The 27,979-nt window shown below is 40.1% G+C and overlaps 1 protein-coding gene across 4 annotated transcripts in view; it reads left to right on the forward strand.

The window, feature by feature from the left end:
* Positions 1 to 27,979, forward strand: part of LCP1 (lymphocyte cytosolic protein 1) — a 94,287-nt gene that overhangs the window by 7,498 nt on the left and 58,810 nt on the right. For 2 of the 4 annotated variants that reach the window (XM_036889696.2, XM_057494656.1), the window contains exon 1: positions 24,050 to 24,171. The gene's annotated coding sequence lies outside the window, so the exon portion shown is untranslated. Of the gene's footprint in view, positions 1 to 24,049; positions 24,172 to 27,979 lie in introns of those variants that run through there. The other 2 variants (XM_036889694.2, XM_057494654.1) reach the window with 2 other exon arrangements.

Below are 27,979 nucleotides of genomic sequence, written 5' to 3' on the forward strand. Positions count from 1 at the left end.
TGTGACATTAGACCATTAGTTTGGGATTGCTCTTCCTTTTTTAAATATGCTTGGATTACTATATACTTTCCTCTTAAGACTGCTTTTGCTGTGTCCCACAGAAGTTGGGACTTAGTGTTGTTGTCATTTGTTTCCATATATTGCTGGATCTCCATTTTGATTTGGTCATTGATCCATTGATTATTTAGGAGCGTGTTGTTAAGCCTCCATGTGTTTGTGAGCCTCTTTGCTTTCTTTGTACAGTTTATTTCTAGTTTTATGCCTTTGTGGTCTCAAAAGTTGATTGGTAGGATTTCAATCTTTTGGAATTTACTGAGGCTCTTTTTGTGGCCTAGTATGTGGTCTATTCTGGAGAATGTTCCATGTGCACTTGAGAAGAATGTGTATCCTGTTGCTTTTGGATGTAGAGTTCTGTAGATGTCTATTAGGTCCATCTGTTCTAGTGTGTTGTTCAGTGCTTCCGTGTCCTTACTTATTTTCTTCCCGGTGGATCTATCCTTTGGGGTGAGTGGTGTGTTGAAGTCTCCTAGAATGAATGCATTGCAGTTTATTTCTCCCTTTAGTTCTGTTAGTATTTGTTTCACATATGCTGGTGCTCCTGTGTTGGGTGCCTATATATTTAGAATGGTTATATCCTCTTGTTGGACTGAGCCCTTTATCATTATGTAGTGTCCTTCTTTATCTCTTGTTACTTTCTTTGTTTTGAAGTCTATTTTGTCTGATATTAGTACTGCAACCCCTGCTTTCTTCTCTCTGTTGTTTGCCTGAAATATGTTTTTCGATCCCTTGACTTTTAGTCTGTACATGTCTTTGGGTTTGAGGTGAGTTTCTTGTAAGCAGCATATAGATGGGTCTTGCCTTTTTATCCATTCTATTACTCTGTGTCTTTTGATTGGTGCATTCAGTCCACTAACATTTAGGTTGACTATTGAAAGATATGTACTTATTGCCATTGCAGGCTTTAAATTCGTGGTTACCAAAGGTTCAAGGTTAGCCTCTTTAGTATCTTACTGCCTAAGTTAGCTCGCTTATTGTGCTGTTATATACACTGTCTGGAGATTCATTTCTTCTCTCCCTTCTTATTCCTCCTCCTCCATTCTTCATATGTTGGGTGTTTTGTTCTGTGCTCTTTCTCGGAGTGCTCCCATCTAGAGCAGTCCCTGTAAGATGTCCTGTAGAGGTGGTTTGTGGGAAGCAAATTCCCTCAGCTTTTGTTTGTCTGGGAATTGTTGAATCCCAGCATCATATTTGAATGATAGTCGTGCTGGATACAGTATCCTTGGTTCAAGGCCCTTCTGTTTCATTGTATTAAATATATCATGCCATTCTCTTCTGGCCTGTAGTGTTTCTGTCAAGAAGTCTGATGTTAGCCTGATGGGTTTTCCTTTATAGGTGACCTTTTTCTCTCTAGCTGCCTTTAAAACTCTTTCCTTGTCCTTGATCTTTGCCATTTTAATTATTATGTGTCTTGGTGTTGTCCTCCTTGGATCCTTTCTGTTGGGGGTTCTGTGTATTTCCGTGGTCTGTTCGATTATTTCCTCCCCCAGTTTGGGGAAGTTTTCAGCAATTATTTCTTCTAAGATACTTTCCATCTCTTTTTTCTCTCTTCTTCTTCGGGAACCCCTATAATATGGATATTGTTCCTTTTTTATTGGTCACACAGTTCTCTTAATATTGTTTCATTCCTAGAGATCCTTTTATCTCTCTCTATGTCAGCTTCTATGCGTTTCTGTTCTCTGGTTTCAATTCCATCAATGGCCTCTTGCATCCTATCCATTCTGCTTATAAACCCTTCCAGAGTTTGTTTCATTTCTGCGATCTCCTTTCTGGCATCTGTGATCTCCCTCCGGACTTCATCCCATTTCTCTTGCGTATTTCTCTGCATCTCTGTCAGCATGTTTATGATTCTTATTTTGAATTCTTTTTCAGGAAGACTGGTTAGGTCTGTCTCCTTCTCTGGTGTTGTCTCTGTGATCTTTGTCTGCCTGTAGCTTTGCCTTTTCATGGTGATAGGAATAGTCTGCAGAACTGGGACGAGTGACGGCTGGAAGGACTTCCTTTCTTGTTGGTTTGTGGCCCTCCTCTCCTGGGAGAACAGCGGCCTCTAGTGGCTCGTGCTGCGCAGCTGCGCGCAGACAGGGTTTCTGCTTCCTGCCCGGCTGCTATGGAGTTAATCTCCGCTGTTGCTGTGGGCGTGGCCTGGCTCGGGCAGCTACTCCAAAATGGTGGAGTCGCGTTGGAGCAGGAGCTGCTGGGAGGCTATTTATCTCCGTAAGGGGCCTCCCTGCTCCCTGCAGCCCAGGGGTTAGGGTGCCCAGAGATCCCGGATTCCCTACCTCTGGATTAAGTGTCCCGCCCTGCCCCTTTAAGACTTCCAAAAAGCACCCGCCAAAACAAAACAACCACAAAAAAAAAAAAAATTAAAAAATTAAAAAAACAAACAAGTAAATAAATAAATGGCTGCTCGTTTTTCTTTATTCTCCGGTGCCAGCCTCAGGCATCTGCTTACCGGTCTTGCTGCCCTGTTTCCCTAGTATTGGGGTCCCTATCCCTTTAATACTTCCAAAAAGCGCTCGCCAAAACAGAAAAAAAAAAAATGGCCGCTTGCTTTTCTTTTGTTCTCTGGTGCCGGCCTCCGATACCCACTCGCTGGTCTTGCTGCCCTGTTTTCCTAGTATCAAGCGCCCTGCACTCTGGCCCGGATGGCTGGGGCTGGGTGCTCGGCAGCCCTGGGCTCCGTCTCCCTCCCGCTCTGCCTGCTCTTCTCCCGCCGGGAGCTGGGGGGAGGGGCGCTCGGCTCCCGCCGGGCCGGGGCTTGTATCTTACTCCCTTTAGGAGGCACTGGGTTCTCCCAGGTGCAGATGTGGTCTGTATGTTGTCCTTTGTCCTCTGGTCTTTATTCTAGGAAGAGTTGTCTTTGTTATATTTTCATAGATATATGTGGTTTTGGGAGGAGATTTCCGCTGCTCTACTCACGCCGCCATGTTGGCTCCACCCATATATTTTCTTAAATGTAAAAAGGATACTTTGAAGAAGCTGCTCTTTACCTCTCATATCTCACTGCAAAGACAAAAACTTCATTTATGTTTTTAATTATTTTAATTATTTTGGCTAGTTATTCAGTTATTTTTGGTCTCTCAGCATGATAATTATTTGTTTCCCTTTGTTGAACTAGAGTGACCCTAGGATTACTTTAGAAAAAAAATCATACTAAGGGAATGCTTTGAACTTCATTAATAAGAAAATGTCATCCAACCTGATCATAGAATTTAAAAAAACATCCCAAGCATAATGAAAAGGCAATATCTATCTTTTTAAAAGCATATTTATGAATACAGTCATTCATTCCAGAATGATTTATTGAAAACCTACTATGCGTAAGTTGCTTTGCTAGGTGCTAAACTTTGAACTTTATTGAAACAACTTATGATTCTTTTGAGGTTTAATAAATTTAGACATTGAAATGAAATTTACATCATTTTCAAAGGCTTTATTTAGCTGTAACTACTTGAGGTTGTAAAAAATTTCTTAATTTTTTATTATGTATGCTTTTTATTGTATGTATTATGTTTATGTTATACATGTATATAAGTGTACATATATAATACATGTCATTATATACACATGTATATATAAACATGTATGTATTTATTATACATAACAAAATTTTTATGTGTGTGTTTATTATATAAACACACATGTTTATTATACATAATAAAAATTTTATTACATATGCTTGTGCAGAATAATGTTATTCATTCACACTACTTGGAATACTCAGAAAAAATGTTTTATTTCCTTAACCCAGCTGATATGAGATATCTGTGTATATTATGTGGTTGTATCCTTCACCAAAAAATATGTAAATAATATTTATTTCCTTAATGGTGACTAAGCAACATTGATTTTAGCTATTACTGATGAAATGTGAATGTTGGTTGGAATGTGGAAGACACAGTTCTAAGTGTTGATTTTATGTTTTCTCTTACTTTACAATTGCCACATTAATTGAAAATTCTTATTTCAATCAGAGGCAGCATAGGGTAGCTCAGCTTGGCTGGGTTCAAACCCTGGCACCACTTGTTAGCTGTGCACCCTTGGACCAGCTGCTTAACCTGTTTAAGCCCCTGTGGTTTCTTCACCTGTAAAATTGGAGTAAAGTGGTACCTAAATCAGGGTGTTGTGAGGATTTTAAATGATAATCTGTGTCAAGGATTTACCTATAAAGTATCACATTTAGTTTGCTAGTGTCCCTGGTACATTGTGAAACAAATGCCAAGCTCCAGGCAGGTTCCTACATTCTGTCCCTGGTCCTTATGCCCCTCTGGGCTGCAGAGGAGCTGTGGGACAGCTCATGCCTAAGAGAGCCCAAGTACAGTGATGTGAGTAAGGAGGCCTTGACTTGTCCTTCACATGAGCTGAGTCCTCAAGCTGCTGTCGGCATTGCTGAGCTGGACTGAATCTGTGATGAATTTCAACCGGTGACCCAATAATAAAAGTCACTTGTTGTCAGTATCCTCCAGGCCAGCTGGGGAGCCCAACAAGGTGGAAAAGGCAAAGGGGCTGTAATGTGACCTTCCTTTGGATGGCTAGAGGGAAAAGTATCCCAAAAGCACATAATCTTTCTTGGGTGTTTTCTAATGTGCACAATCCAACTTTGAGAGATTTATCTACTGAGTTCTTGGGACCAGCTGGAATTTAGTCCTAAACTTACAAGGTGTGTGAGCTGCATGCCCTCTGTCCAGTCCTCCGGAAAAACCTGCAGCATTCAAGACCTTAGTGAACAGAAATGCTTTGTAATAACATACTCCTCATTCTAGGGCAAATAGCAATTTATGACCTTACACAGTAAACACAATGAATTTGGTCTTCGAATCTATCATTCTGCTTTATGCTCAGAGTCCTGACTGAGTATGTGTTTCTTTCTTAAGTGTATGAGGCTAAATTGTATGTAGGGCAAAGGGTAGGGAAGAGCACATATTGTGTGGACATGTAATGGTGCATTATATTCTGCACGTTGGTGAAGAACCTGCGTTCCTCATGGTACAGCTGGACAAATAGAACTGTAACTTCTTCCAATGTCACACAGTTGCACTTAGAATGCTTTTGACAGCCTTCAAGATTGACAACAATCTCAATCCCCCCTTCTGTTTTGATGTCAGAGATTTTTTCAGGGTAGAAATTACGAAGTTCCAAGACATTGCTTTTCTCCTCACCCTGTCCCACATAGTCATCTGCCTTGATGGGATGGGGACAGTTCCTTCATTTCCTCTGCCAGCTATTCCAGGTGATGTAACACCTTCCAATGGAAGAGGACACAGGTCCATCTCTCTTCAGGAGCATGGGGAAGACAGAGCGTGGGGCTTTACTCTTCCCTTCACTGAATTTCCAAGCAGAGCAGCTACACTTTTATCTATTCGAGTTATTAGCCTGGCTCTGCTGAAGACTTGCTTTAAGGAAAAGGTTCTGTAACTGGAAGAGATTTACATGCAAACCACCAAGATCAGACTTAGACTGTGTCCTACTTCTCACTGGTTGGTCACTTGCCTTCGGTCATGGCGACCTTGCATGCCAATGCTGGTGGGGTACCTTCCTTAGGCCAGGGAACCCCAGGACCCCATCACCTAACTCACCCAGAATCAAACCCATAAGGAGATACCTCTAGTAACCACCTCTTAATCAGGAACTAGGGGAACCAGAGTGTTCCCCTCCTCCGCGACCCCACTTCCCAAATCAGACTCACAACATGAAAAAGGATTGCTTCCAGAGGCTTTGCAGCTTGCTGTGTCACTTCACCAAGTTGATTCTCCTTGGGAGGAGGAGGAAAAAGAATCTCTTCCTGCATGCTCACTCTGGGGTTATTCTCGGCACATAGTTGTGAGACACTTGATGTCCCCAGTGAAGATGAAAGGAAGATGGCACTGATGGGTTCAGCAAGGAGCTAAAGCAATAGACCATGCCTGGAAGTGGACCATGAGTACAGCAATCTGGCTTGCCACCATTTGCTTAGTAGAAATTATTTAGTTAGGAACCAGAAGAGCAGGTTTGCTAATCCTGTACTTTGTGAGCTGAGCCATAAGATGAGCTGTAATGAATTAGAGCTGCTGTGATTTTTAGACCCACTCCTGAGGATTAGACTTGGCCCAGAGTATTTCTTAATACATACATTTCACCTATTTCTACTTATTTTCAAGGGGAAAACTCATTTTTAAAGAAAAATGTTTCTATAAGGTATAGAAACATTAGAGCATTGAATGCTTAAAGAGCTTCCTATAGTGGAGGTATGGATTATAAAGTCAAAATTTTCATATGAGTTTATTGACATATTCTGGCTGGAAGATAAAGGAACCACAGAGGTGAAGAGTTCTGGCTGAAATGGAAGCAAGGACTATATCTCCTGCTTGACCTCTAGACCTCCCCCAAATGACCTCTGCCCTTTAGAAACATCTGGACAAAGATTAACAGACATCTTTCTTCCAGGTCCCTCATAGCTCCTCTCTGAACTAGAAAGGACAGACTTTTGATGGGGTCAGGTGAAGCTTGGAAAGTTGGTACTGGGGAGGTCACACAGCTCTAGTCAGAGGTAAGATCGAGATTCTGTCTTTTGAAACAGTGAATTGCCCTTTATGGTGGTTTTTAAACAGTGGGTGTATTTCTCAAATGTGCGGTCATGAAATTTACATAAAAATTATCATTACTGAGTAACTTCAGGATAGCGCCACCCTGACTCACCAGAGAAAGATTCCAGAGAATTGTTAGGATTGTTGTCATCTGTGTATCCAGACTAAAAAGTTTCTGGAATGGTGCTGGAACTTGGGATGGTATGGCCTTAGCTGGCTTACCTCTGTGAGCCTCCATGTCCTCACCTTCCCATATTCATGCTCTGGCTTTATTACTGTTTCCCATTCATGAACTATTATTGATCAATTAGCCTTAAATGCAGCTAAATAATGAGTATGTTGATATTTCCCACATACACCAATCTTGGAGTTAGAATATCTATAAATCTTCTGATTTTCATGTACTAGACTGGGTAGTTTTATTTGCCATTACTAGTATCTGTTAAGCTTAGGTGGATGAAAGCACTCATGATATTTTTGTGATTTAATGAATAAAAGCATGTGTTTACTTTATAGATTTTAATAAATTCTTCCTCCAACCTTCATTTTTTAATTGAGGGTTTTAATTACAAAATAACTAATGTTTTTTGGGAAAAAAATAACATAGAAATGTAGAATGTAAATGTCTTCTCTAGCTTCTTCCTAATCTCAAATGTTTTGATGTGTAATATTACAGAATTGTATGTATATATATATAATTATATATACATGTAATTTTAATTATGTATAAAAATGTATTTATATTGTATATACTTATATATAATTATATATTGCATATTTATATAAATTATATATGTAATTATATACTTATAAAGAATATATAATTGTATAAAAATGTATATTATGTGCACTTATATATGATATAAATATGAATTTATAATAATTATATGTAATATAAATTAATTATTAATATATTAATAATTTATATATGATATATATTTTATATATATGCATCTATCCAATGGGACACTATTCATAGATCCACCTTACTCTTTCCAATCCATCCTTTAATTTTATAGGCTCAGAACCTTGCTTTTTGAGTCTATCTAGATATTGTTAAAAAATACTGAACTAGGGTCATGAAATTAGTTAATGTTTATTGTATAAAAATCAATTTTACAGAAAAGCAAACAAAAATAAGAGAAGAAAAATTTCCTGTAATCCTTTCATATAGAGATAATTCTTGTTAATATTTTGATACAGATATAATTTAAAACATTTTATGTACATACAAATATACACATGTATACTATATATGTATTAATTTAAAAATATTTAGTTCCACTGCTATTTTATAATCTTGCTTTTCTTCTCAAAAATGTGAGAATTTTTTTTCCATGTGGCATAAACATTTTAAGGTTTTTGATAAAATAGTCTCTATGTGTCTTTTTGAAATACTGATTTAAGCTCCCACCAGCTGCATGTAAGAGTGCTTACTTCCCTTCATTCTAACTGATCTAGGGAATTAATCAATTTCTTAGTCTTTGATACTCTGATAAATAGAAAGTAACATGTTATTTTAGTTAGCATTTGATTATTAATGAGCTTTAGCATCATTTCCTCTGTTTATTACTGAATATGTTTTATTAAAAAATGACTTATCCTAGTCTTTTGGCTATTTTTCACTGTAGTGTTTATTGTTCCTCCTGGAGATTTGTACACTTAATACACCCAGTTTGCCTTCCTAGCTCACTTAAGATGATGGATATGTATTTGAACCCTAAACCAAACAGACATGGTTTGTGTACTGGCTCCACCACTTATTGTTGCATGACTTTGGCCGAGTTACTCAACATCTGTAAAATTGGGACAGTTATGTCTTATATAGAGTTGTTGCAAAGATTAAATAAGAATGTGTTCAAAGTGCTTTAACACAGTTCCTAAAGTATTGAAAACGCTCAATAAATGTCAACTATTATTTTTCTCAGTGATAATTGAGAACCTAATAGCTTCAAGGAAATGCCATACTCATGATTATTATTATAATTGCATTTAACAGTGACTTTCTTTGTTGCTAAATTATACTGTATATAAAATTATACTAAAATGAAACATGACTTTCTTAAACATATATATGTGAGTGTATATATACATATGTGTGTACATATAATATGTATATATATATGAACAGTCATAAAGTTATTTTATACTTGAGATGTGTAGTTTGTTTAGTTGGTTAGAAATTAATGCTAAGAATTTCAATCTGTGTGGCTACCAGCCACTATGTGGCTGATGTGGACAGCTTTTTATCCACCCCAAATACATAGAAATGCCAAATAAAACATGTAGCTGAGATGAACAGAAAGGGAAATCTTGGGTGTTGGAAACAAAAAGAACTTAATGGCAATGAAGTAAGCTTGAGGTGAAGCCAAAGTAAGCCCATGGGGGATCTGATATGGTCTGAGAGGCCATTTCCTATGAGGGATCTGATTTGAACATGGACTTTTGTGGTGGCCGGGCACTGGGATTACACCACCTGCATGGGAAGTAGAGATGAGCTCTCTAGTCTGCAGCAGGCAGAAAACTGAAACAAAGCACTGCAAAAAGTTGAGAGACTCAAAACTGAGACCCTTTTTCTGAAACTAGAAAATCCACAGCCTGGCATGCTAAAGAAGTCAGCATAAGGTTGTGCAAGCAATATATAATTATCGGACAAAGTGGGCTCTCATGGACTCATTTTTTTAAGAATACAAAGAAATGGTTCATCAAGATGATATGCCAACCTGAGGCTGCACGTAACAACATAACTTTTAGATACATGAAACAAAAATTGACAGAATTATAAGGAGATATTATGGATAAATCCACTTATGAAATGGGGGTTTTAAAAAACACATCAAGCAAACAGAAGATTACTAAAGACTAGTAAGCTTGATCTGTTAGATATCTATAGATAACCTATATCCAATAAATAGAGAACACACGTTTTCTTTACATAACAAAAATATCTGCAAAGGTTGATGTGTTCTTGGCCATAAAGAAAATGCAACAAATTCCAAAAGGATATTTAGCCAGTGTCTTAGTCCATTCTGGCTGCTGTAACAAAAATACCGTAGACTAGGTTGCTAACAAACATTTGATTTCTCACAGTTCTAGAGGCTGGCAAATCTAAGGGCAAAGCACTGGCTGATTTAGTGTCTGGTGAGAGCCTGTTCCCTGTTTTATAGATGGCTGTCTTGCTGTCTCCTCACATGGTGAAAGGAGCACAGGTCTCTCGGGTCTCTTCTAAGGGCACTAATCCTGTTCATGAGGGTGGTTGATAGCTCCCCAAAAGCCCCACCTCCAAATGCCATCATACTGAGGATTGGATTTCAACAGATGAATTTCAAAGGGAAACATTCAGTCTGTGGAAGCAGGCATCCTGGTTTGACTAGAGAAGTGGGTAGATAAGGTTGCAAATGTAAGTCTAGGAGGAACTTCAGTGTCAGGATTTTGACAGGCAGTAGAGAGTTGCTGAAAGATTTGAAGCTGGGAATCTACTGGATGTGCATTAAGAGATGAATCTGGAATAGAGGCCAAGTTACTCCCTTAATTTTCAAGGACTAATGAGAAAAGAACCAGCTCCACATAAATCTTGAGCTGGTGCAAAGTGAAGGCCAAATGATGTCATGGAAGGATGCAGTAGTGCAAAGAAAGCAAAGTGGGAGAATTGACTGTTGCCAAACACAGCAGAGAGCATAGGCAGGGAACACAAAAAGCCTAGGCAGTCAGGGTCAGCACCTCACTCACAGGGCAAAGCGTGGCTAATTCCAGGAAAATCACCAGTGACCTCATTAAAATGAAAACACTTAATTTGATTTGTTGTTATTGTTTCAAATTTAATTTTTAAGCTAATTTTGGATTTATACTTAGAATCTAACTGCTTCAGCAGTTTACACCAAGTTTTATATTTACTTATGTAATAGAAATAGTTAGACAACTATGGAAATCTGGGAGAATTTTTCTAGATAGTTACCCTTGTTAGAGAAATTCTGGTTTAGTTGATTCCCCTCATTTTATGGTTATGTAAAATGAAGCACAGAAATATGACTAATAATAGTAACTATAATGTAAGATATTAAATATGAATATTAGCCCTGTTGGTGCATCTGCCTTGTATTGGTCATTATGCTAAGCCCCATTCATGCACCTCCCCATCACCTTGTAACTATGCTAGGATATAAGTGTTATATACATTTCCTATTTTGATGAAGAACAGGCTTAGAGGGATTAAGGAACTCGTCCAAAGACACAAAGACCAGAAATCCAGGGATAGGTGAGGAACCCAAGCCTCTGTAATTCCAAAGCATGTGCTTTTAAACACCTTGATGCACTGGTTTGATCTGGCCACTCATATTAAAACTTAGCCAAATTTAAAACCAAGAGCTCTTGACTGGTGGTCTAGTATATTTTTCACTTCATCTCAGGCCTCCATTTCTTTGAAAGTATACAGCTGAAGCTACAGAGTAGTTCAATAACTTATTGTAAGAAAAATGCATATATACTATATCAGAAGTTCATCTATAAAAAGACTCAGCCAAAGGACAATAGGAAAGGCAAGTAGAACTAATTAAATGTCACTGAGGTTCAATCCTAGTTACTTTTGATGGAAAACAAAGAGGCAGGATGCAAACTGTCATGGGCTAGACTATGAATTCCAAATCATATTTTCAATTTCACTTGGGAAAACCTTTGACTTTTTATAGAGTTCCTGGAATGTTTCAATTAGATATTTGACTAATCTTTTATTTTCTCTATCACCTGTAGCACATACCAGGTGTTCAGATTTTATTATTAGTATTTGTTGGATGGATGAATGAAAGTCTAGAACCTCTTTTCTACTTATGAACAGGATAGATTTCAGAAGGTTGTTTTCAAGTATATTTGTGTATAAGTCTATAGTGACAAAAACAGACTTAAGAAGTATTTCCCAGAAGTCCCCAGAAGTATTTCCACTAAAGCTGAATATGAATCAGTCAGTCCTACAAAACTTTAAAATCAGGTCTATTTTTCTCCTTTGAGATCATAAACAGTCTATCAAACATCCTTTTCTATAATTGATTGTCTTAGTCTACATTGTAAATCTATTGAGGCTATTAACCTTTCTCTTTGATGATACTGCAACTGGTTACACCTTTCTAAGGCACTCAGTTGATAAACCACCATATTAAATCAACTCTCCACCTACTCAGTACCTGCACCTGTGGAGATGAATAGGGTGGGAGAAAAAACATGCAGAACGCTTGTATTTTAGATGCATGATCACCTAATTATTAGAGAGAAAAAAAACAGCTTTGCAGTGGAGGACCCTGGAAAACATCATATGTGATACACTAACAAAATATTGCTTGTGTGGTATTCTTGCCAAAAATCCATACCTGATTTTAATTGTGAGGAAATAGATAAGCCCAGACTAAAGGATACCTTATGACTAGCCTTTTCAAAAGTGTCAGGATGATGAAAAATGGATTGAAGAACTGTCCCAGATTTCAGGAGACTGAGACATCACAACTAAGTGGAATATGAGATCACAGAATGGGTCCTAGTCCAAAAAAAAAAAAAAAACTGATAGGACAGTTTACCAAATTTGAGAAACATCTGTAATTTAGTTAATAACTAATTTCCTGATATTGCCAATAGTATTATGGTTATATAAGATGTTAACATTTAGGCAAGTTGGGTGAAGGACATTTAGGAGTTCTTTGAACTATTTTTGCACCTTTTTTGTAATTCTGAAATTATTTCAAAATGAAAAGTAATTGCAAGAAAAGTATTTTAATGTAATCACTAGCCATGAATGCTGCTGAGCCATCATACCACATGCCACTAAAGCATTTACTCTTTTAAACTCCTAGGCAACAATTTCATATACTGTCTGTTCTCTACAACCCTTCCATAGCTTATTCCTTAAACTCATTCATTGCAAAATAGAGGCAATTGGAAGAATTTCCATAGGCTCATCTCCTAGCAACTGTGACCATTCACTCTGCTTTTCTTGTCTTCGGGATGAGCTCTCCCTGCTTCTAGCCAAAGCCAAGCCTTCCAGGGGTTTACTAGAGCTCATCCGCTCTCACCTATTCAAGAATATTGTTCTAGCAAATCTGCCCTCTGTCTCTAGCATTTTTTTTCTTTCTCTCTGCTAGATAATTCCTGGAATCATAGAAGCACACTGTGATTTCTCTCTTCTCAAAAAAAAAAAAAAAAAGAAACTTCCCCTTTGAGCCAGCTTCTGCAACATTTCTCTTCTTCCCTTTACAATAAATCTTTTAAAACATGTGTAGTTGCTGTCTCCAGTTTCTTCCCTCTGGTTCTTCTGGGACACCATTCCAGTGGGATGTTTGCCCCACCCCTCCACCAGACGGCTCTTGACATGATTACTAATAGCATCCATGTTATTGTCTCCAGTGCTCAGTTAGTTCTCAGTCCTTGTCTTATATGAACAGCAGCTTCCAGAGGTGGATTCTTCTCCCCAAGTTGAGGTCTGTCTTCGCTGGGCCTCTAAGTCATCACAATCACATGATTTGTCTCCTCCTTCCCTGAGAGTTCCTTCTTAGTAACCCTTGCGGGCCCTCTTCATTTTCCTGACCTTTTATGTTGGAGCACCTCAAAGCTCAGAGCTTGGACCTCTTCTCTTCTTTGTCAGTGTTCACTCTCTACATGATCTCATCTAATCTCACAGCTTTAAATACCACTGATATGCTGATGACTTCAAATTTAAACCTACCATGTGACCCTCCAGCCTCTATATCCAGTGGCCTGCTGGGCATCTCCTCGTTGGATCCCTAATAAGCATAACAGGTCTAACACTGAACACTTGCTATTCTCCACTTCCAAGTCACAAACACATTTTGGGTGTATCTTTCATTTGTCTTGTGTATGTCTTGATTTAAACAGGAGAGAACAATGAGAAACAAGGTGAGTTGACAAAATATCCTTCTGCCCACTATGTTCTAATTCTTCTGCTTGAACTTCATGAAAGAGTGGGAGGATTTTGTAAGGTTGAAACCCTCTCTGTTAAACAACTGGCACAGCACTCTGGAGTGGCGGCAGGAACACTCAATCACTCATGTTAAAATATATGCTCACTTGGACATGTATTTGTCACATTTTCTGGCTACCATACAATTTATCTAAAAGCAGACCTCCATCTGTGGGTTAACAAGCACTCAGCCTTCATCTATAAGAAGACTCAGCCAAAGGACAATAGGAAAGGCAAGTAGAACTAATTAAATGTCACTGAGGTTCAATCCTGGTTACTTTGGATGGAAAACAAAGAGGCAGAATGCAAACTGTCATGGGCTAGACTATGAATTCCATAAGAACAGAGAATGTGTCTGTATTACCTACCGCTGTATTCTCAATGTCTGGCTGGATGCCTTGCAGGAAGTAGGATGAATGAGGAAGATAATGAATGAATTTAGATGTTGTGATCATTGTAGGCAGAAACAAGCTTTCAGATTTTCTGGGCACTCCCAGGATCTCACTGATGGAAGCACGTCTCACACATTGGTGCAAATGGAAATGAACTAGTTGAAGGACTTTATTTTTAGCCATGATTTCTTTTTCCTCTATATGATTCTTCCCCAAATGAACAGAATTTAAGGTTCACATGCCTTCTCTTTATTTATACTTAACCTTTACTGGGCACAGAAAAACAAGAATAAAATATAGGCCTTTGTTATTTAATATAATCTAAAATAATATGAAATCTAATATAATGTTATCTAAATGTTTTCCAGTACATGACAAAAGACTCATCAAATTGGCCCTTAGTGTTAGATGTTGGTCACTGAACTTCTGCGCATTTGCTTCTAAGTGCCCAAGTTGACTCTATCTCAGAGTTTTAGTTATCTCCTCACTAATGAAGCTCAGATCTGCATCTTTTTCCTTAACCTAGCCCCACAGCTACAGTTACATAGCTTGCATTTTGCACAAGTGAGCTCTCCTGAGCATTTTCAATGTTGCCTTAATCTCATGGTCAAGGGGATTTCATCCTTATCTTCCCTAAATGCCATATTTCTATCCAGGACAGCATTCTTGACTGAATTCCTTAGCTGACTGATCTCAAAGTTATCCTTGACTCAGCCTTCTCATTTATCCTCTATAGACAGGCAACCTCAAAAACATCTCTTCTGTTTGTCTCTGGCTTCCATTGCTCGTTGCCACCATCCCAGGCCTGGCCATTGTTGCCCCATACCTTGTCCATAGCTGTGGCTTCCTAACCTTTATCCTTATTTCCAGTCACTTCCTATTCCATTCCATTTCTCTGCCCCCAGACTAATCTAAAATCATCTAATTGGTTCACCCTGTATTACACATGTTTTCTATGGTTTTCTTTATCTGTGCTTGTTTTGTATCTTCTTTGGTGTAATAAATGATTGAAATAAGGAAACTGCATCATATGAATTCACTGAAGCTGTGCTGACTATCCTTTGGCCTAGGGTGCAGAGAGCTAGCAGCTGATTCACATCTCTATTTAAAGAATGAAGAACTTGACCAGAAATATTTTCATATTACAGCTGCAGATCAGCAGTAAAAACACAAACTTCTCATCTGGGCTGCAGTTTCCTTATCTTAAAATAGAGTAAATGCCACTTACATCATGGCTTTGCTGCAAATGGTAAATATGATATTCAAGTTAAGGCACCCAGCATTGGGTCACTAGCAGATGCAAAATAAAATCCAGTTGAATCTTAATTTTAAAAATTGATTGAAAAATTGAATAAATGAATTTGAATTGACATAATGAAATATTTAGGTATTTTATATAAATGATTACTTACAAGTTCAGATTCAACTAAAATTTGGCACTAACTAGGACCACCATGTTGGGGTGTTAGCATATATTCTGTCAACTATTCTTCAAAGTAACCCTGTGAGATAGGTAGTATTTTCTCCAATTTACTTGTAAGTTCAGCTGAAGAAAGGAAAAATGCCTTACACAAGATCAATTAGCATATGCTGGAATCAAGATTTGTCTCTAAGGTTTTTAATTTCAGGCCTTTGGCTTTTTCTGTGTACCATGCTCCTCAAGTATTTTTCTTATTTTTTCATTTTTATTTCTTTTAGGTTTGCATCATCAAAAGGTCATGACTCTCCATTTTAATACTCGGTTCACACCTTTTTCTTGTATTGTTTCCTATGTACTTACTTTAAAATCCTTGTCCTTGTGCTTGTACTCTTGGTGGTTGAGAGCATCTCAAACATTGTCTCCGTAGCAGCAGTGTATCTGTTTACAAAAATTGAGTAAATATTATATTGCAGTTGAAGGAAAGTGGCATACAGGTGTTTCAGCCTACATCTCTTTTAATGAGTCTGTTAGTGCAAATGGGTTGTAAAATGTCAGTGAATATCTAGGGAGTTGTTATAAGCTAAAAGTATGCAGATTATCTACCTCTGAAATGGTCATAGCATGCATCATGTGCTGGATTCAACTTTTTAATACTTAGAAATATTGCACAGATAACATTTTTATGTACTTGACATTTTATGAAAATAGAATTTGTAGCTATGAACAGCCCTCCTCCTTTTATAATCTACCTGGTAATAACTATAACTAGCTTTCATTGCACTGTTATCAGAAAGGGATTGTAAAATTAGCATTAAACATGTAAAGTCTGTCTCTACATGGCAGCTGCATATATAAGTTCTCTGGGAGACCTATCATGCTAGGGAGTGAATTTTAGATGCATATTTAAAATATCTAATTACTTTTGCTCTTTGGCTTAACTTTCAAATGCCATATTTTTTATAGAATCAATTCACCTTCTCAACTAATCAATTATTTATTGAATTTGTACTATAAGCAATGGGTCATATTAGGCAGTAGAAGAGTGTGTAATTCCTGTACTCCAGAAGCAGACATTTAGTTGGGAGATTCACATAACATCCCCACGTTATTTCTACATGCTGGTCCCTCTATCTGAAATGCCTGAAATCACTCTTCCCCTCCTTTGCCTGCCCAGCTTCTGCACATTTTTGGAGGCTCAGCTACACACCTAAGATGCCCTTGCTGCCTGCAGCCACACTCCCATGGGCTTGGTACCTTGGGCATCTATCTATCACCGTGTTTGTCACAGGGCATTATAATTGTCACTAGTAACCTCCCAAACTACAAGCTCCTTGAGTATATGAGACTGAGTATTTGGTTGTTTTCTGAGTGCCTGGCACAAAGTAGAATCAAGCTCATCAGAGCCTGATGAATGAATAAAGATGCTAGAAACACATACAGATATACAGCCATAAAAATTAATTGGCAAAGAAAGGTAGCATGCAATAAATGTCAAGAATGGCTTATAAACTATAGATTTTAGGAGGAAAAGAGAGAATAGATTGGTGGTCAAGGAAGGATTCTTGATCAGGGCCTGCCTCATAGACATGCAACCTACACCACAAAGGAAAATAGGTGCAACTTGGATCATATGTGGGAATGAGAAAACAGTAGGAGGCAAGAAGCACCCCAGACGTTCCCAGGCCCATGGTGCACTCCTGCGACCTACGAAGTAAAGGATGGGGTCCAGAGGAGCATGTTTGTCAGAATGGTGAGTTCAGTTTTAGACACTTGAGATGACAACAGGATTTCAAAAACAGGATTGTTCGCTTCGCAGTTAAATATAAATGATTGTCCATGGAAGAGATAGTTGGAAAAAGGAAAGGATGGTTGACAGTGTCAAATGTTGCATAAAGGCAAGGACAGTAAGACTGAGTGAAGTCCTTTAGGTCATGGTTTTGGAAAAGTGATGAGAAAAGCATCCTGATAGAGTGTGGGAATCAAGAACATAAGGTAGCAGTTCCTAAACTCAATCTTCTTCCCCAAACCTGCTCCTCCTATGTTCCCTGTCTCATTGGATGGGACCCCTCTCCACCACCCATGCCCCATCCAGAAATGGGGTCATCCTTGACTTCTTCTCCTTTATTCAGTCTCTTTTCTCCCTCTGTGTTCAGTCAGTTCTTTCTTGTCCCTTCTACCTGGCAAGTCTCCCTTGAATCTGCCCTCCTCTCTTTGCCCTCTGCCGCCGATCATCACCTTACGCAGTGCTGAGGGCGAAGGCTCCAGAGTGCTCTGATCTTTCTCCCACCCACCCCCGACACCAACCCCTGCTATCTCGTTCTTCTCATTGGAGGAGATTTTTCTAAAAGACAGGTCTGACTGTGTCACTTTCTGTTTAAGACCCTGTTATGAATTGTGTTTCCCCCAAACGTATTAAAGTCCTAGCCCCAGTTCCTATGAATCTAACCTTATTTAGAAACAGGGTATTTTCAGATGGTCACATTAACATGAGGTCCTTAGGTGGGCCCTAGTCCAACATGACTGTCTCCTTATAAAAAGGGGAAATTTGGGTACAGCAGAGATCTGGATGATGCCTCTACAAGCCAAGGATACCGAAGATTGCCAGCAAGCCAGCAGATGCTGGGACAGAGGCACGTGACAGATTCTCCCTCACACAGTCAGAAAGGGCCAACCCAGCTAACACCTTGACTTCAGACTTCAAGTCTCCAGAACCATAAGACAATAACTATCTGCTACTTTAAATCACCCAATTTGTGGTACTTTATTACAGCAGCCTTAGGAAACTAATACAGACCATAAAATAGCTCCCCCTTACTTACAGGGTAAAGCCCAAACTCCTAAACATGGCTTAAAAGACCCACCATGAGCTGATCTCTGCTAAATTCTCCAGCCTTCTCTTTCTTTGCTCTCTCCCAGGCCGGCACCCCACTCCCTGCTGGCAGTCTTCACCACAGGGGTACAGCTTCTTCCTGGTTCTAGGTGGCCTTGGTTTTCTCTCCCATCCGTTTCTTTGTGGCCAGGGCTTATTTCCACCTTTCCTGTCCATTCCACCCTTCAAGTATCTCCTTAGTCCTCTTCATTCATTTATTCAACAAATATTTTTAAAACGCCAGGTATAGTGTTTAGAAGCTAATAAAACAGAACCTTGGCCTCATGGGATTCCAGTCTAGTAGGAGAGACTGATAACAAATGAGGCAGCAGTAGACAGATGTCAGCAGAATGCCAGAGGCCATAAAACAGATGGACTGTGGGAAGTGCTGAAGCATACACAACAAAGCTGAACCCCAAGCCTCTAATGAAAGAAGCCAACAAAGAAGCAGTTGGCATCATACCACAGATTCTCCACACAGCTCAGAACCCTGAGGCACCATGTACTTTTGAAAGCAGCAGTGCAAGATAGAGCTGAAAAACACAGAAGAGTTGGTAAAAGGTTTATATGAGGAGCATTAAGACATTCCTCACCTCATCCTGACCCCCACCTTGCTATAAAAAGGAATATTCAGAGAGAAAGAAAGAGCTTTTGGCCATTTTTTTTTAATGGTAGAAGAAATAAAATGTTCAAAAGAAGTTCTGAAGAAAAAGTTGAGAAACTTCCCTGACAGAACAGGAAAGCAGGAAAAAAAGAAGCAAATTAGATGATCAATTTAGGAGGCCCAACAACCAAATAAATCTAATCTCAAGGAGAGAGAATATAGAAAACAGGAAAGGTAATAAGAAAAAGAGGCAGAGGGAGAGGGAGAGAGAACATTCCAGAACTGAAATAATTTAATTTCCAGATTAAGAGACCACTGAGACTCTAGCATTGTGGATGAAAACACACCCACTCTAAGCCATGTCATAAAATTTCAGAACTCCAGGCATAAAATGAAAATTCTAACTATTTCCAGAAAAAAAAATGACATGCAAGGGGCCATAAGTTGGGATGGTTTCAGACCTCTCAAGAACACTGGATCAATTCCTTCAGAATTTTAAGAGGAAATGATTTCCATTGTGGATTTCCAAGAATGAGGAGAGACCATATATGTTTTCAGCTATAAAATGTCTCAAGAAATTTATGTCCCATTTAGACTTTCTCAAGAATCTACTGAAGAACATGCTCATTAAAATAAGGAAGTAGACCAAGAAATTGGAGGGCTTGTGGTCCAGAAATGAGGTCCAAACCAGGGGGAGAAGTAGGGGGTTCACAGGCTGATGGTGAAGGGAAGCTTCTAGATAGCAGCTGGGCAGCAGGACCAGACAGGGGACAAAGGTCTCCAGGAAGGGCCTCTCTGAGAAGGAAGAAAGGAAGATCAGATTAATTTCCTGGCTTTCTAAATGGTAGTTTAGCTCTGTTAAATTCTTTGGTAAAGAATTAGTAGTACACATACAGAAACCTAGCAAATGAAAAAAGGATACAAAAAGGAAATATAAACATTGTGCTCTACATAACTCAACTGTGAATATTTATGGTCATTTTCAAAACTGACTTTTGATTGAAGTAAAAAGGTGTTAATGACCTGTTCTAGAGGAAGGTGGGAAGGCTCATGTGAACCCACTGAGGGAGTAAGAGGGTCAAAGCTTTAGTCACCTGTTTCTGTGGTAACAGCCGGCAAATCTCAATTGTTTACAACAACTAACCTAGGTTTGTGGGTCAGCAGGGATGGCTCTGCTTTGGCATGAGGGTTAATAGCTGGATTTGGCCTGGATTGTGGGTTGGGTTCTGGTCAGCCTAATGCATCTCCTCATTCCCCTTGAAAAAGGATGTGTTTTTTTCACAGTAAATGTCAGAAGCACATGTAAGCAAGTCAAATCATGTAAGAAAATTCAAGACCTCTGTATCTTGTCTGCTAACGTTCCAATGCTCAAGCAAGTCACGTGGCATGAGCCCCGGTAGGAAGGGGAGCAGAATTCCATCTACTGTAGTAGAAGGTACTAAAAAAGCCTTAGAGAATATATATGTACAAGTCTATAGTAAAGAGGTAGTGAAGAACTGGAACCTATAATTTGTTTAAAATTGAGGGAAAAAATACATAATTCATAGGACTGTTGTGAGGAGTAAATGAAATAATCTATGTGAAGGGTCTAGTCCAGAGTCTGGTATCAATATTAAAAGTCTAGTTAACACTTACATAGCATATATTATGTGCCAGAACTCTTCCAGTCTTCTACAAATATCAGTTAACCTAACCTTCACAACTGTACAAAATGGATATTATTCTTATCCCCATTTTCTAGATGAGGAAAATGAGACCAGTGAAACGAAATAATTTTCACAAGTCACACAACTCGTAGAGTAGTAGAGCTGGGGTTTGACACCAGGCACATGGCCTCTTTGCTCTTAGTCACTCCGCCCTGCTGCGTGCGCATGCCTCCCAGACCCCAGGCTGGGATTTCTGTGTTCCCATCAGCACTGTTTTCATCTGTCATGGTTCTGAGTACCTCTTGCCTTTTCACTTGCCTGTGCCCTTGACTACGGTATACGCTCTACAAAGGCAGGGGTTGTGTCCATCATCAGTACTCTCATTCCTTGCCCATCAAATACCAGAGTGAACAGGGGTGTTTTTCCCTTTGCACAAATTCCACAGTGCATGGAGGAGAAGGGGAATGTCTATAAGAGATTAAAGATGCTAGAAAAACATGACATAATTGATGGAGCCAGGCCTTTAAAAAGTAGAAGGTATTAAGATTAACGTGAGGAACTGTGGACCTTGAGAAGACAGAAGGACACCTTCTCCTTTAGGACTGAAAGAGGAGGAAAAGGTAGATCTTGGGACAGTCAAGGAGGCTTGCTAAGGAAGATCACACCAGGTGACTTGGATTATCCCAGGAAATAAGGGGCAGGAATCTTGGACTAGGAAAGGATCTAGAGGGTGCAGTGGGGGATTGAGGCAAGAGGAGAGTGTTTGAAATAAATGTTTAACTTTTGGGATGTGACCTTATCAATATGATGATGAATAGTGTGATGGACACAGAAAAAGAACATACACACAAAACTGGCATATAATTTTAGAGGACCCCAGATTGAGAAAGCTAGCTCTCAAGGACTAACGACATGGTATAAAAGTATTTCTCAGAAGTAATGTGAAGGCAAGTAGCTTGAATTTATAGCATTTCAAGTCTGAGTTTCTGTGACTTTCTTCCACACATTCAGTGGCTGGAGAGTAGCAGCTGATTCAGCATTAGGGATGGAGGCCATGGGCTTCAGAGCAGCCCAGGGATGGGACGAAATAGGTGACGCAAAGGACACAGTGCTGAAGAAGTGGCAGAGGTGACAGTGGAGGCCTGTGGAGGGTGAGAACTGGCGGGTGGGAGAGGTCCACGCCGGGTACAGGCTGCCGGGGTGCATGGTCTGTGGACAGTAAAATAGAGTAAAACCCAAAGTCAGTGTGTTTGCTGCCACTGATGCGCAAGCAATTCCAAACACTGACAGTGATAGAGTGCTCCCCTCTGGAAAAGCCTTGGTCTGAGACCTAAATAATTGCCTGTATCTGCGTACATTTGTGCCACTGAGAAGCAGATAAAGAGATTAAGATGGAAGGAGTTGTCCAGGATGTGGGTGAGGCAGTGGTGGGTGGCTGAGGTGGAGCCCAAGCTGAGGTGGGGCTGGGGCAGAGAGAGGCTCCTTCAACAGGGTGGTTGTAAGCAGCACAGGTCTGTGCTTCCACCTTCTGATTCTAGATGTCTGGAATCCAAAATCCATCTTTCGACTGCTAGTCATAACCATGCATGTTTTGCTGTCTTCAGATGTCGGCTCTGCTCATACCTGCACCTGCCTCAATGTTTGGCTGCCTTTTGCACCTCTTTCCTAACAGCTGGCATTTATTTACTTACCTGGTTTTCTCCCCTACTAGGTTATGTACTCTTTGAGAGCAGGGAGTGTGTCCTCCTCATTTCTGAATCGCCAATGCCCACAGACAGGCACTCAAACACTTGCTGACCCGATGCACAAGCATATTTTTACTCTCTATAAGTTTCCTCAGATCTCCGGTGACCAGGCGCCGGTAGATACCCGATGCTGCCGCTTCCCTTCTCCCAGGGAAATGGGGTTAGTCTCTGTTCCCTTTATGAAGTGCTCCTGCTAGACCTTCACGCCATCTGGAAACCACAGGGATGCAGAACCAGATTAGAGAGCCTCAGCTGTCTCCCATTTTTCATCCTTAAAACCATCAAGACATTATGTGTGGGGTCCTGCTGCAGGGCTCGGAGTGCTGACTGTCCCCATCAGGGTGGAAGCCACCGGCATCTGACTGCTTTGTAGTGTGATCAGTACTGTCACAAGGATGCTTGGACATTTCTCTGGTGTCTCAAAAGAATTTGGGAGCTTCCTAAAACCCCTCTACAATCCATTACTTGGGGGTGATTATGCAGTAGAGACAAGTCTTCCCTGGGGAGTCACAAGAGGCCTGAGAGTTCTCTGTCAGGGGAACACTTCTAGAATGGATGAAATCTGCCCCATCTCTTCCCATTTTCCTGCCCACCCTCTTCCCCAAGATGGCTTCCGTGGGGTTCAGACCAAGAAGTAGCCACACCGTTGGCCAGTGAAGCACATGAACCAGAACGCCTTGGTTTAACATTTGAGGCCAGAAGCAGGAACTTTCTAGAGGAGAAATCAAAAGAAGCCAAATACGTATAAAAACAGCCGCTCAGCCAGAGTACCCACTGCCCAGGTCCCAGGCCCCCAGCAAATACAGAAGTGGGCGGAACAGTCAGGCACCTTCAGCTCACTGTCAGACCCAGTGCACAGCCATTTATTCTCATTCCTCAGCCGCAGGCTCACTGCGGGAGCCGCGCACGGTCTCTGGGCAGTGTGGGCATTACGCTTAATGTTTAGTCAGCACTGCCAGCGGGCTGCACAACCTTCACAGCCACAGATAGGCCACAAGCACTTGAGTGCTTACATTTGAAGAGGAGAATTTGCCCTTAACACAAGCATCCGGGGTGTGGGCACAGCATAGGGGCCTTTTTATTCTCTTGCTAATTTTACATAATGTGCATTCAAAAAACAAATCTGGTCTGTATGAAGGAATTTAGCTGCCATTTGACCATAGCAGCTGCCTTGTGATCCACTGGCTCTGCAGGAAACATCTAAATAATTGAAATCTTTAATTGGGTGAAAGAGATCCCTAACACATAGGTGTTCTATAAATAAAAGAATGCGTAAATAATATAGTGCCCTTCCTTTTCAGCCCCTTCCCCTTAAAGAGGTCATTTTGTTTTGTTTGTTACCAATAAGATCCCCGTTCAAGGACTCCTAAGAGAGGTTTGGTTTCAACTGGGGCAGGGCTTTCCTGAGGAAATCTCTTAAGTCTGTTTCGAGGTACATTGCCACCTTTTTTTTTCCCCCTTAGCTCTTTCACTAAAATGAATAATTTGTTTGCCTTGGCTTTAAGTAGTTGGGCATCCAGACTGCGTGTGCCGCTGGGGTCAGAGGAAGAAGTCAAGGCAGCAGCAGGCCGTCCGTGCCTTGCTCTGCAACCAGGCGGGTTTAAGTAGTGAGGAGCCCATACAGCCAGAGAAAGGGAAGGAGAGAGAAACAGACTTACAAAGGGGAAGTGGTAAGAGGGCTTCTGAATTTCAGTGAGACCTGCTCTGTCAGGTGATTTTTGTGGGGGAGGAGACGTGAAAAAAAGTTAAGTAAAATGTCCTTATAAAGACAAAATCTATTTCTTTCCTGGCTGATGATTTGTCATTGTAGGCACTTCCTGTCTTGTGACCACAGGGTTGACAAATTTGTTCTGAAGATCAGAAAGAAGCGGGTTTCTGGTCCCACACCAGTACCACCGAGGACAGCTTTTCTCTGAGGTAAATTGTCCTTATGTCTCTCTCTTATTTCTGAGTGGTGTTCATGATGTTTTGCCTGCTGGGCATCTGTCCCTGTGGACTGTGGCTCTGCCTCAGGGCGCTAGAGGCCTGCGCACCTGTCACCTGAGGCCTGGGTGGGCCCTGCCCCCTGTCTAACGGCCTGCAAAGCTGCAGCCGCCTCGTGTAGCCGTCCAGGGGGGGGCCGCTCCAGTCTCTGGGGTGGCTGCTTCTACAGTTAGCCAGTTATCACCGCCCCGCAAAAAATTATGTTTTGTTTTCCTTTTTAAACCAAACCATGTTCTGATTTATTTCTGCTGCTTTATTTCAGGGAAGCTATTTGCTGTGATTTTATCTACTTTAAAATGTTTTCAGGAAAGTGCATATTGATCATTTCGATTGTGCAACACATCAACCTAATAGGGATAGTTTAATTTTAGCCCCTGTGGTTTGTTTTTCTAAAAAACTTCTTTGTACAACTTTAGTGGCTATATTAACATCTTGAATCGTGTATTACTGAGTGTGATACTGGTTATTTGAGTGATTTTGGCACCAACAGTTTTTAGTGGGTGTGGTTAGTTAACCGAGTGGAGTTAGGGGCTGCCTCTTCTCCATTTTTTTCTCAAGAAATAAAATCAGTTTGTGTTGCTTAATTGTACTGTTTTTATAGAATTGTCTGAACTATTTGTTATGCTTACAACCACACAATGACTGTTAAAGTTCTGAACAACAGAAATTCTAAACATTGGTATGGGACATTTACCTCAGAACTTTTGTTGAAACAAACTTTGGATCTTGTAGCATCAGCCTTTATTTAATTATCATTATGCAGCAATATTAAGAACCACTGACAGATGATAAACATAAAAGCCATTTGGGCTGGAAATGGATTCATTTATCAGTGTACTTATCAAAACCTGATTTTTCTTAATCAAATATAGCAACTTGTTTTCTCACTTCATCAGGACAGCTTTTAAAAAAAAGTATTATTAAACAAAGGTAGTTTGTCTACATGTCTTGATTTTGAATTTACATAAGCTTATCATAATTGGTTTCTATTAAAGGTGGTTAAAGAACTTCCCCACAGGCAAATTTGAATGAAATTAACCGTTACTTTAAATGTAATACATTTGGAAGTTGCAAAATGTGACCATCCATATTGTTTCACACCCTCCCCTGAAGTTTTAAACTAGCAACAATGTGGAATTGGGGGATGGGGACTTGAACCCCCAAAAAGAACAAATTAAAAATATGCTGTCTTATTTTATGTAAAAATATTTATGAGAATAAAGCAAGTGAAGATGCAAAGGTATGTCACTATTTTTCTTACATTGGGAGGAAATAAGACGGGATATAGAAAATTTAATTCAAAATAGAAAAAAGTCTCTTCATTTAACCAAATTTAGATTGTTAAAGCATCAACCTGATAATGTTATAAAACACTCATTCCTCTTCACTGTAGCTCACTCCCAGAATGTTCTGGGCCCTGCCCTTTGAACAACCACTGCTGTGGGAGGATGGAGTTGTGCTTAGTGGGGACTTTTCATTAGCATCCCAGGTGTGCTTTTCTTTGGCACATTTTAAATGTTGTGTTCTTCATAAATTATGCCTTGAAACAGTGGGTAATTTGGGAAACACTGTCAGCATTTTGACATCATTTATAATTCTTTATCTGAACCCTTTGGAAAAGAGGAGGCCACAAGGAAAGTCTCATTCAAATGCATCTATTTAAATTAGGATAGAACAAGTAATAGCACTTAATATTTATGAGTACTTAATATGTGCAGCCAGTCCTCATGCATTACCTCATTTAACCCTCCGGCTACCTCCTGAGATGAGAGGTGGCATTAGGTCCCTGAAAGAACTGGCCCCAGGTCACCGGGCAGTTGGAGGGGCGAGGGGCAGGCTCCACACAGCTTCTCTACTCGGGATCCTCTCCTTGACACCAGCTGTGGATGTAGAGAACTATAGGCTTTTATTTCTGAAGCTGACTAAAGAGATCTTGGCACTCAAAATTTTAAAGGCAGGTGGAGGGAGGGAGAAAGAAAGAGAAGAAAAAAAATATTCAGTAAACCCAGAAACATTTTTATTTTGATAAAAAGTTAAGAGATATCATTGTGGGTTTCATATAATATGAAGAAGTATTTTCTTTTAGTTAAGGCATAATTTTACTAAAGAATTGTGTGCCTCGACCACTTCCCCAACCTTATTTCTCGTCACTTCCTTCTGCTCTGCTTCGCTCCGGCATCCTCTCACCACCCCCAACCCCCGCTTACCCACATTCTGGGTGCACAAGACCACAGCCACCAGAGAGTTCCGTGCTCTTTCACTTCTTTTTGCTCCAACTGTTTCTCCCATTGCTTTTTCTTTATTTGTAAAACTTACAGTCATTTTACAAGGCTCAGTTCAAGAAACATGTTCTTTTGGAAGTCTTCCCTACCAGATCCTGCCCCTACTAACTGTTTCTTCTGTATGCTTAATGCTTTGATCTTAAAGTATAGCAGTAATCATACTATTGTAGCTTCAAGTCCTTATTTGCTGACAGCCTAGCCTTCTTCGCTAGCTCTTCTAGCACATAGTAGGTGTTAATGATATTTATTGAGTTGAAAATTTGTCACAAGTATATTTTTCTCAGTTCCTATGTTGTTAGGCAGCTGTGGCTGGGGAGGTCTCTCCCTGTGCACTAGGTGAAACCTCAACCCAGACAGGGGAGGATTTTTGACTCTGATGTAGAAAGAATTCTCCACCCGGTAAGATGAGTGTAGGTAAGGAAGGAATTCATTAAAGCAACAGTAGAAGCCAATGTCAGCAGGTGTGCAGGCAGTAGAGAGCAAGGAAGAGAAGAGGGAAGAAAGGGAAGCTCACTGAGCTCCTGCTCAGCATAGGGCAAATCTCGTGCCAACTCCTAAAGCCAGGGTCACTTGGCATCCAGTGTCCGCTTGAATCTGCACAGCATGGGGACTCAGCCCCTACCACCCTAGGATTTGGGGGAGCCACGGAGCACTGGATGGAGTGGGATGTTCTGAGAACTTCCACTTCCCTGCCTGTCTGAACAGGGAGAGAGAAAAGAACTGTGTTAAGACTAGAAAGCTGAATGAAATAGCAAAGTGACAAAGACACTTACCACCAGAGGTGGAGTTCTTAGCTTTATCTTGGAGAAGAGGTCAGGGACAAGTGCAATCGGATTATGCGAAGGAAAGTTTATTTGCTATAAGAAGTATACACCCAGATGAGAGTGCAGGTGACTTCAGAGAAGAGGGATGCTTAAGGGTTTAAGGGCGTGGGTTTTATAGGGCTTTGGGTAGGGGTTAGTACTAGGCATGATGTATACAGGTGATTCATAATTCTTTTGAAGTTTTGTCTTTTAAGAATAGAGTCAATTAGGTGACTGTTGATCAGATCTCAGCATTCTTATCCATATAGGTTCATTTACACTTTGAGGTCTATTTCTCATTCTGGTTACAAAGTTACTTAACTGATTAAGGGGCTGAAAGAAAAGAACAGCACATAGATTAAGTTAAAGAATAAATTAGGCCTTTTTTGTAGGCTAGGTAGATTTTACAATGGCATGACCCTTGTCCCATTTCCCTGCTCTGTCTCACTTAGATATGCAAGGAGTTCTTTTCTTTGATTTCACTTATTAATATTTACTGAGTTCCCCCAGTGACTACTATGAAAGAAGATACAACAATAATGTAATATTTTGCCTTCTACCATGCGTCCTCTTTGCCAAAGCACTATTCTTCATTTAAGATTCAAAGCACTAAATGGATGTTGACTTCAAGGAATTTAAGAAATTTTACAATGACCT

The sequence above is a fragment of the Manis pentadactyla genome, chromosome 17 (genome assembly GCF_030020395.1).
Source record: "Manis pentadactyla isolate mManPen7 chromosome 17, mManPen7.hap1, whole genome shotgun sequence".
Classification (NCBI taxonomy): domain Eukaryota; kingdom Metazoa; phylum Chordata; class Mammalia; order Pholidota; family Manidae; genus Manis; species Manis pentadactyla.